Here is an 11624-nt window from a genome sequence, read left to right on the forward strand (position 1 = left end):
AATGTTTAGACAATATTTTTCATTATCGTTAAATTTTAATCACAGAAGCCAATATTTTTCCCAACCATTCCCCGTTACAGGTTGTTCTAAAGCAGGGAGGCCACCACAAAGTTCCCCCATTCATGCAAGAATTGCGGGTTATTTGGCAATGGGCGTGTAAGAGAATGGGATTTGACGGGATAGATCCGGATACATATATTTTCTCCATGACCCAGCTTTCCAGTTTAAACGCAAACCAGGGAGGGAGATTATGGGAGCACTATGGAGTTAATGCTGTGGGTCAGGTCTTTGAGGGGAATGTGTTGAAGCCCTTTTCTCAGCTGCAGTTGGAATTTGCACTTCCTAAACATATGTTTTATAGGTATCTGCAGCTGAGAAGTGCCTTAGCGCAAGAAAGTCGTATGAAACAAATTGTGTTGGCCGAATCCCCTCTGAAAACATTTGTGAAAACCATAGGGAATAGAAAAACTCTTTCTAAATGGTATAAATTTCTTATGATTAGTACACAAATAGACAATGGAGATGGATTGATTAATAAATGGTTGGTAAATATCCCAGAGATTGATAGTGAAGAATGGAGAGTAGCGTTAGAGGCCCCTCGCATGTCTACTAATTCTGTGAGAATCCAACAAGTTCAGCTAAATATCCTCTACCGTACATATCTTACACCTGATAGGATTTTAAAATTCTCACAGGATTACTGTAGTCGGTGCCCGAAGTGTCATAATATCAGTTGTGGGTTTTGGCATTTATTATGGGAATGTTGTGAAGTACAGAAGTTTTGGCAGGATGTTGGTGGGGTACTTATGAGTATTGGGTTAGAGGCTGAGGACCTTCGCCCTCTGACAATTATTCTAGGGGTATGGCCGCGCTCTGTACCATCGGGTTTCCGACAGCTGTTGATAAACTTATGTGCAATAGCAAAGGTCATTATCGCCCGTAGGTGGATGGTGAGAGAAAGCCCAGGAGTCCAGGAATGGATCGCCCTGGCCAATTCAAACATGATGCACGAACGTTACGTGTACTCTTCCAGGAACGCTGTAGATAAATTCTACGTTATATGGGAGAGGTGGTATTATTCAAAATACTATACTAGCTAGGTTCTAATCTCAGATGTTTTTATTTTTTTTTTTCTTCCTCTTCTATCGGTCCTTAGGTTTTTTTTTTGAGGTTGGAATTTTCACTCCAACACACCTCACATAATCAAAAATAGGGGGAAAAGACGCCCTAGCACACGTAAAAACACTTTAAACAGGAAAAACTTTAATATGAATGTTAAAATGGTCAAAGCAAGTTTAGAAAATTCCTAGATAATTTATGTCATACACTATTGGTTGTTAATGGGGACGGGAGGGGGGATGGCGGGTTGGGGTAGTTCACTAGTACACTAAAGGAAATTCTTCTAATTATGAAGAGAAGAACCATATAACTGTCCACATAAAAGAGTTCGGTGGTTTATAAATAAGGGGAACTTTAGTTCTGCATCAATGCGGGCACGCTTACACACAGGGTAGTTAGGATTTTTTATTTTTTTTGGGGGGGGGGGTAAGGGGCGGGGAGATGAGGAAGGTAAAGGACGAACTTAGCTGAGTTAATTAATGATTAATCAGTTGGAATCTAGCTCCTGGAAGTATGTTTGCACGTAACGGCCAGTGTATGATATAAAGGAGATTAATTTGATATTGTGTTTACTGTAGGACATACTGGTCTGCTTATTACATTAGTCCTGGTTTTTCAACGGATTCGATTGAGAATATCCTTATGCTGCACTATATTATGTTTGTCGTATGTTAGAAGAATTTGTCATATTGTAATGTATTGTTTTGTTGAGGTGAATGTATTGAAATTGTCAGAAAATTTCAATAAAAAGAATATAAAAAAAAAAAATTTTAATCACAGAAAAAACCCTCGTCGACGAATAGTTTTAGTCAAAATTTTCGTCAACGAAATTAACGCTGACTGGAACTATGGCCCTTATTCAGATCTGATCGCAGTACAAATTTGTTTGGAAAAATGGGCAAAACCATGTGCACTGCAAGTGGTGCAGATGTAACATGTGCAGAGAGAGTTAAATTTTTGTGGGCGGTGCTGAAACTGAAATCTAAATTGCAGTGTAAAATTAATGCAGCCAGTATTTACCCTGCACAGAAACAAAATAACTCCCACAAATCTAACTCTCTCTATACAGGTTACATCTGCCCCACCTGCAGTGCACATGGTTTTGCCCATTTTCCAAACAAATTTGTACTGCGATTAGATCTGAATCAAGGCTAATGTGACAAATCAATGCTGAACTTGAACCACTGAAAGATTTGTTCATTATTTTTATATACATGCCACTTTCTTGACTGTCCTTTTTCCTTTTCTTCATTATTGGAGAGACATCTACCCAGCGTGGTGTATTTCCTTAAACTCATCACCTTTTTTTCTACATAAAACTATTGTGTGTGTGTGTGTGGGGGGGGGGTTTCACCAAAAGTTATAGGGTCTCAGGAGTTGGTGAGGTGCATGTACCCAGTCTCCCAAATACTCAAAAATATTGGCTGTTCCGTGTAGATAAAATCATTTACTGAATACAGACAATAGTACAAATTTTGGAGGTCTATAAGGTGCTCCATAAGGCAAGAGGTGCAGCTGTGCCAGGTTGCAGGGGTTTGTACCATTAGTGCCCATTGGCACATGGCTTGAAGTGTGCCTGGGTTGGCACTATGCAGTTTTGAGAGTTGCTGCAGGGTATCCCAATAAAGTAGTATTAGTATGCACTGGTCCCTCTGCTACTTGTGTCCCCTCTCCTCATCTTGACATGATAATGTCTATATGGTTGGGCAGCAGTTATTGCCCCTGCTATGTCCCTCTTAATGTGTTCCAAAGCCAGAAATAAATAGGCATAAGAGTGCGGACAAGGGAGAAAGTATCTAATATCGGTTCAGGAATTTAACTCCAAATATTAGAAATCTCAGGTCAGTGCCACCAGATACTAATAATCTCATGGGTACAAGATACCGTCTAGAAAACACATTTTATAATTTTTTTTTAAATTATAGAGAAAATGAAGACCCCTTTGGGGCATCCAAACATTTTTTCTTGGACTGACTTATGACGAAAATGACTTTGTTCCAAGGACCACTAAGTTTTTCTAACAGTTTGCCTCCCAGCATTAGGCAAGGAATCTTTGTGGATAAAATCTAATTCTTCTAAATGCTACAACTAATGCAAACATCTTGAAACAAATGTATTTTCAATGTCGATATTCCCCGTCAACTTTTCTCCTCCTTCTTTTGCTGCCACCATCACACAGTTAGTGAACACTTTGATCTAAAAGAAAAAAAAACATAAGAAAACACAATTTACTGCAGCTAAATAAAAAAAGTGAAATATTCAGCATAAGCAGGCATAAGACCATAGGCGTGCACAGGGGGGGTGCCGGTTGTGCCCAGGCACCCCTTAATGCCCAACACTTCCACACCCCCTCGCTGCTGCATCCAGCCTCTAACCCACAGTGGGCTGCATGCATATTCTGTTGGCGGTGGCCCCTCCAAAAATGGCCACTGCCTTGGATGAGACAGACTCTAGAGGTCCGTCTGTGTCCCTATTTCTACTGTGTGTAGGTGGAATGATTCATTCTGAAGACCATTTACATAAATAAGTCACCTATTTAGTTTGCATTGTTGTCTAGTAAGTGGTGATAGACATGCTCGGTAGGCGGTAATGGACACGCCCCTCCAATGGCGCACCCCCTAAGAAATTGGGCTATGCACGCCTACACATAAGACAAAGGGCCAGATGTACCAAGCATCAAAAACTGATAAAGTGGAGAGTCATAAACAACCGGCCAATCAGCTTCTACCTGTCATTTTTCAATCCCAGCCTGTAACATGACAGTTACAACCTGATTGGCCGGTTGTTTATCACTCTTCACTTTTTTTAAGCCAGATGGGGCTGGATGGTGGACTGGATTCCAGCATGGGTGAGACACGTTTTGCCCACAATCTGTAGTTTGGCCAATGTACCCTAGACAATGGGGGCCTGATGTAGGTCTCCCTGTAATAGCGGCTCATATAAGCAGCAGCGATATCCACTCCAGCTATGTCCTATTCATAGAAGAACATAAACAGAAGTTTCTACTTATACTTTGTTGTATGGTAAAAGTCAGCAAGGGCTTGGCAGCCACCAGAATTCTGGGTCCTATTCCTGGTTACTGGCCACGGATGACCAGAGACCACTCCAGTGTTTGGGCATACCCACCTTGACCTAATCCAGCCACTTTTACTGTAGCCATTCAGCTTACTGTATTCAGTCCCATAACCTTGAGTATAAATCCTGCTTCTATATAAGTCCTGTGGAAGATCTACCAAAGGTGAGATCAAATTGAGCGCTGATGTGAGGTGCCGCTAGAAAATAAAGAAAAGCAGCCGCTTGGAAAGGGGTATAGTCAACCCCTATACATAATATAGACCAAAGAACAAAAACGTTTAAGCAGCGCCGGGTTTAGTACATGAATACATCAGTAGGGTTTGTCTGTAAATTAAAACATATTTATTAAAACAGATAACATAACACTAAATGCTAAAAATAATAATAAAGATTGGAAATAAAAAGGGTTTCTTTGATAAATCCCTGATCCAGTGATTGAAGATCAGTTTTTTTAGGAGCAGTCACTTTAATCAAACTGTTGTTAATTCAGAGATGCTTTATGGAATCCTATTGGTTGTTTGGTGTACACTGAATTATAGGCACTTATATTGAGAGGGTCTCACCACTGCGGGGCGTGCTTGGGTATCTTGAGTATCAAGGTTGGATGGAGCTTTTTAGAGTGGGGTGGGAGCTCCTGGAAACACTGACGCATTTCGCTGAGTTATGTCAGCTTTTTCAATATAAGTCCTATCTTTATCTATTAAAAATATTAAATATCGATTTACAGAGAATATTTCAGTCATACACATCAGTACCTGCCACAGTATAGTTTAGACTCTATATTCCCCATCCCAATGGGATGAGAAATTGGGTGAAAAGTGCCCAAATCCTATGTGCCTAATCCCCGATTCTGATACATGCGCGGCCCTGTGCGCAAAATATTGGTATGGTGCCCACTGAATTCTAGATACACTACTGGATATAACTCATTTATACAGTGAAGTCATGCCCATTTATACACTGATAAAACCATGACAGGACAAAACAGCAAATGACCTTCTGCCCAGGCAGAGTGTGTATTAATGACAAATGCCAGTGATTGGTGAAGCATAGAACAGTATAAGCCATGCACTGCATACTGCACTACTATACAGATGTGGTCATATATTCAGTGTATTCAGAGACAGCCTTAAACACAGGCAACCTAGGCAAGTGCCAAGCATAGGTCATAATAATTATTGTGTGACCACACCCCTTACCAGCAAGAATACACCCCTTTGATGGCCACACCATTAGCACGCGCTTAAAACATACTTACCTACCCTCCTGGAATGGCTGGGAGGGTCCTGAAAATCGGGTCCCCCTCCCGGCCTCCCGGAAGAGTAGACTCCAGTACTTAGCGGGGCCCCCTGCATTAGACTCCACCCCCCCCCCCTCCCTCTGTTGGTCAAATTGTGTCATTAAGTACCAGCTCCCTCTCCTAAGAGTCGCAAATCGTGGCATTTAACCGGAATGGGGGCAGGGCTTGATGCCATCAAGCTCCGCCCCCGGAAACAGCTGCTGTGAGACCAAAGGAGACAAGTATAATGTGAGCAAGTAATATGTGAGCAATTGGCAACAATGCTCTTGTAAGGGGAGCAGTGATCTCTGGCTCCCCACAACTCCCCCCCCCCCCCCCCCACACACACACACACATAGAACATTACCACCCGCGGGGAAGGGACAGTGGGACAGTCTCCAAATAGAAGGACTGTCCCAATGCAATCGGGACAGTTGGGCGGTGCTTACATAGGGCGTGACATTGGTCAGGGTAGAGACTAGATCCCCTTCAGTTTTGATTACAGGATGTGATATTCAGTGAGGGCGGAAGTTGTTAGATGCCCTCACATCGTTTTTTATTTTATCTGTAATTCACCTAGGTGTCGGTTATTTTATTTTTGTTTTAGCTGCATTGTACCCTCGCAGGCTCGCTACGCTCGCACGCTTCACTCGCCACCAGTGGCGTAACTATAAATTTTGCTCCCCCCTGCCAAAAAGTTTGTGGCGCCCCTCCAAGCTCCTCTCCAGCATGTTTCCCCAGCGTGTGACGTGATAATGTCACACGCATAAAGGAGAAGCTGAAGCAGGAGAGAGGAAGAGAGACCAGCAGACACTGCTGCTTCCCTTGGCTCCGACGCATCCCAGGCCGCCCTAGCACGCCCATCCGCCCGCCCATCCTGTACACAGTAGCCAATAGCCAGCTCTGTTTACAGTCAATTGAATCAGTGGGGGATTTGTCATCTCTGCCATGGACCCACCCGCACTGCACCTGACTCGCCTCCAGTGCTCAGTCAGTGGGCAGCGGCAGGCAGCAGCATGTCAGTATGTTGAGCGGGTGCCGGCGCCCACACAGACCCTGCTGCTGCTTCCTCCCCCAAGCGGCTGCTGGGGCTGCCTTACAGTAGTTACGCCACTGCTCGCCACAGCTTTATATTCCACCTCCAGGTATACGTGGACCCAGGGTATGATGGGAAAATTGTCAAAACTGAAGGGGATCTAGACACTACCCATTGGGGTGAGGTGGGGGGGGGGGGGGGTGTCAGGGCTGCCTCTAAGTAAAATCCTTATGTGTTTGTATTTATAGGGCTGACCTGTTAGACATTAAATGATCTCTAGATTAGTTTGCTGTTAACCATTTCCATTTATGTTAATTAGGGTTACAAACTTACATGTAGTTAAACGAAGAATTACGTTTAGTTGACAATGCAATCAGTGATCTGAGGGATCTATTGTAGTTTTATTTTATACATAGGAACATCTTGGATGGAACAGTATTCAGGTTTCATACTTTACAATAAGAAACACCGGTGAATAAACCTGCTCATCTGCTCACGGAAGAAAACTGTCGTTTGCGGATAACCACCGGCAGGTGGCGCTGCAGCTCTTCTATATTCTGTAAGCGGTGGAATAAGCATTAGCGTTCCCTTCCCCCACCGTGTTCCATGAGTGTGTCCAAACTGCTTCCAATGTCCTCTCCATGTCAGCCTCCTGCAGAGATGGCAGCCTCTCTCCGTGCCCCCTCTAAATAGATCTGTCCTTTCCTATAGATAGAGGAGTCATCTAAAGAGGGATTTCCCTGTCCCTAGCAAAATGCCAAAATCTGTGTTCTGCAACAGTCCCCATGCTGATAAAGGCAAGGCAACCTGTAGCTCGCCAGCTGCTGTGGAACTACAAAGTCCAGCATGCAATGCCGGCTTCACAGCAGCTGGAGGGACACAGGCAGCTTAAATAAGCCAGGAATACTGTAGTTTGAACCAATTATAGGATGTCTGTCACCCACAGTATAGGGGTTTACACCTGGGTTGCTGAACACCTATGTTCTCATCAGTGTACTGTAGACTATTGCACATAGTATATAACTGTATTATACCATTCACACAATGCTATCGTGATTTAAGCATCGGTACCCATCAATTATAAGAATGGAGGCATCTCAGCTATGCGAATAAATAAGGTGAAATTAGCTTTAAATATCTGTAGGTGATGCCAGTTGGTGGTAACTAATTATACATAGGGACGTATATGCCTCATAATATTGTAACTGCATAATGCTCACACGCCCCCTCCCATCCCAGAAAAGCCCCCCCTTTAAATGACCTGCTGTGGTGTGTTCTATAAATGATACACTGGAGGCATGCGTGTGTTTGTTTGCCGTTAACACACTTTGCTTTTGAATTGTGGGTTTAATGACTGTCACTCTTGTTGTGCAGTGCCATGTTTTCTGCTAATATGTATCATATATATATGAATCTTATACCCAATTATAGTTACAGGACAGCGTAGAAATATACAGCCAAAAGACAACTATGATAAGATTTCCTTGCAGGTTTGTTGTGATCAATTGGTGTTGTGTTTCCAAATATTTTAGGCACTTCTGCAGATTATAGGTGAGATGTAGATGTGTATTGTGTGGTGGCGTTTATGTAGTTTACTATGATAGGCAGATGATCCTCTGTCCTTGTTATTTTTATATATATATATATATATATATATATATATATATATATATATATATATATACACACTGCAGTACACAGAACATCATTAGATGACATCAGAGATGGTATTTATTATAATGTAACAGGAGTCTGGTGACCGATTACTACACTCACAGAAGTGGATGTCCGGTGATCACATAGTTAATTTGGGTGAATTGGAAGAAAATAAAGATATATTCAGTTTTTTAGATGTTTAATGGACGGACCAACTGTGCACATCCATCAGCGATATCTAGAAGTCAGTATTGTAATGTACATGGAGGTGTAATACCCACCTGGTGGGAGCTAGGGTCTTGCTGTGTGGGATCAGAACCTTAATGAAGCAAAATAAACGCGAGTGGGATTTTATACACAGACAATTAACAGCAGGGATGTATATCACGTATGAATGATAGGGAAGGGGAACATGTGCGTTTCTGCAGATCTATACACAGAACGTAGCTCTACCTTGTGTGTGGTCTTCATACATTAAACGTGGATTTATGTGCATGGTACTCTAAAAATCACGGGTGGGCAGGCATAAACTGTACCTACTAACAATCACGCGTGGGGCTGTAGCTGACCCAAAAGACTCCTCATCATCTATTCTGTTGTGTTCTCCATTTGGTAACGGGTTTTCTTTTTGTTTGTTTAGTTTTGTTTTTTATACAGTTTATTATTATTATTTTTTTGCTTTTATTGTATAATTATATATGTCATTTCTCCAGCAATGTCATGGAAGCGAGGACTGCAAACCATTTTATTATTAAACTCAAATGCTGCAATTAGTAGTAAAACGTTTCCCTCCGGATATATATCCCTTTTGGAAAGCAATGTTGTAATGTAACGGGATCAAGGTGTATGAGCAATCCGGCCAGGGGAACACAACATTTGGGCTCTCCTCTCCTCACATCCACCCAGACTTCGGTCTCTGTGTATAAATATAGTTATTTATGTTTTCATCAAAATATTAGAAAATTCATTTATACTCCGCAATTCCCAGATGTCTTGTAGGAGCCCAACATATGAGACGATTTGCAAGCAGTTAACTGTTGCAATTTCTGTGCTGATTGCATTGTTTTTACAACTTGCACATAACTCAATTAAGAAGAGCACAGGCTGGTGAATTACCTGTCCTGTACTGGATCCACATCAGTCCCTTATTTACTGTACAACTTCCAGAGGTGTTATTATCAGGAACAGAATATTGCACGAAGTGCTAACTGCCCGATGCGTCATGGCGCAAATACCCCTCACAGCCAATTTATTTTCTCTTTGTTCAACCCCAAACTATTAAATGCTAAAATTCACTTTAGCTCTCACATCGCCACTCTGCAAATAACGGAAACAGAAGTTTGGATGGGACCCCAGATTCTTATATGCTTAGGAAGTCTCCTGGGTCTATTAATTCGTTCTGTAGTGGAGGTTTGTGTGCATTCTTGCAAAGCTGTATATTATATATTATATTATATTATTGCCGATACATGTTATAGAAACAGTTTGGTTTTTTTCAAAGATAGAGGCGCATTCACAATTCAGAATTTGAATCTATAATTATATCTATTTAATTGTTATGTAAATTGCAAAATTAGATTAAAAAAATTAGAAACAGACAGATCATCTTTAGACAAATAGGTCAATTATTTTTATTGCGTAAAAATGTACATACTGAATTCAATAAACTACATATTGCAAATATATTTTTGGGCATTAAATATTGATTCGTACATCAATAAATTGGTCATTAATCATTTTCTAATCAGGTCATAATTCGTAAATAAATTCCTTATGCTTTACATTATATCATTGTTATTTTGCCAATACGTTATCGCTAATATTACAAACATACCTAATAAAGATAATCCTTAATAATTCGTTTGTTTCAATCAATTACAAAACATTTAAACATCAGGTTGCTTGTTATCCCGTTCATTGATAAACGGTTGAAAATAAATGCAGAAATTCCATTCGACAATTGTGTCGTGTCTATCGGATCGTACTGCGATATCGGTTATGACGAAAGCACAAATAGATTGGCACCGATATCTATCAGAAGGGTGTTTAAATAATAATTACGTACATTATTGAAATAAATGAACTTATTAGCTTTATATATGATTAAGAATTGACCCAGATCTAGCATAAAATCATCGCACAATGGCAATGCATGTGTCTCAATAATAAATAACTGTGAATAATATAATTACCAGCAAGTGACAGGTCAGTGAATATGGGTAAACTTACTGATGGATGCAGAATGATCAATACCATGATCTGATATCTGATTTTTCATAATAAGATATCTCCAGAACTGATATACAGATTGTAGATGAGATTTAAATCAGTCCGCGATGAATAAAGTACCGGCAGCTATAATAACCCACATATATCACATTACATTGATTTTCGTTACATTGTATAAAAGGTTCTGTGGAGCTGGGTTACATGTAACACTTAGGAAAGGTGTGAGTATTTTGCCAACTACATAAAAGCTTTTATCGTCCTTTTTCAATGCTAGACAATACAATAGCCCCTTGCTGGCTAAACTGTAAATGGTGGTAATTGAATGTATCAAGCTTCACTTTTGGCAAATACAAAGTAACACGATAAAACTCACTTCCATTCTCCAGGGTCGGTCTGTACTGTTGTATTAGGCGGAAGGATAGGGAATATGTGTAATCTGTTCCTTCTAGCTGTATGTTGCCTTATTGGAATAATGCATGTTTTTTATATGGTGCAGATGAGTTAAATCCCCCCCCCCCCCTCTCCCCCCAAACATAGATGGAATTTGCAATTTGATATAAACACTTACTGCAGAAAGTAGCTAGCTGGGACATGTGTTCTACCAACAGCCCAGCAATAATATGACTGTATAACACAGATATTGTACAGATCTCAGGAATAATGTTTTGATTGCAAGGATCTAGAAATAATTCCGAGCAGAGCACTATATAAAATAACCCCCCCAAAGCTGGCATGGCATGGCACACAGAATTAGTTATATATAAATAGCTTTTTAGCCATCCAGTAACTGATCAGTGTTATAGAGTAAGGGGATTTTCTTGCTTTACCAATGGGGCATCTATTTCCCAATGCAAAGGCCACTTTAGGTTGGGAGGTGTAAAATAGGGTCAGGTCCCTTTAAGACCCAGTTGCTATCCAAACAGAAGTAAACACCGCGAGCCATTAGGCAAGCGGCAGAGCGGAGTGGGCGTGGCCAGGGGCAGGGATACAAAGTTACAACTGCGAACGTTCCACAGATGGGCGTGTCCCGGGAGATGTTTGCAGCTGGAGGGCGGGGCTAGGGGAGCAGGCCACTCAGTGCTGATATGTGATGGATCTCAGAGGCTGATCTCAGACTTGCACCAAACTCAGCAAAGAGTGAAAGCTGGAGAGAGGAGAATCCAGGGGGGGAATCAGGGAGCACAAGGGGGACTACAGCCCACAGGACTACTCCAACACACAGCAAGCTTC

General features: G+C 41.4%; 1 protein-coding gene across 2 annotated transcripts in view; it reads left to right on the plus strand.

Moving 5' to 3' along the window:
* The first annotated feature begins 11485 nt into the window (after positions 1 to 11485).
* The window catches only part of OSR2 (odd-skipped related transciption factor 2), an 8055-nt gene continuing 7916 nt past the window's right edge, over positions 11486 to 11624 (plus strand). The window contains exon 1 of one of the 2 annotated variants that reach the window (XM_083186985.1): positions 11486 to 11624. This exon is cut by the window's right edge and continues 215 nt beyond it. The gene's annotated coding sequence lies outside the window, so the exon portion shown is untranslated. The other variant, XM_083186986.1, reaches the window with a different exon arrangement.

The sequence above is a fragment of the Crinia signifera genome, chromosome 5 (assembly GCF_055691185.1).
Source record: "Crinia signifera chromosome 5, ASM5569118v1, whole genome shotgun sequence".
Taxonomy (NCBI): Eukaryota; Metazoa; Chordata; class Amphibia; order Anura; family Myobatrachidae; genus Crinia; species Crinia signifera.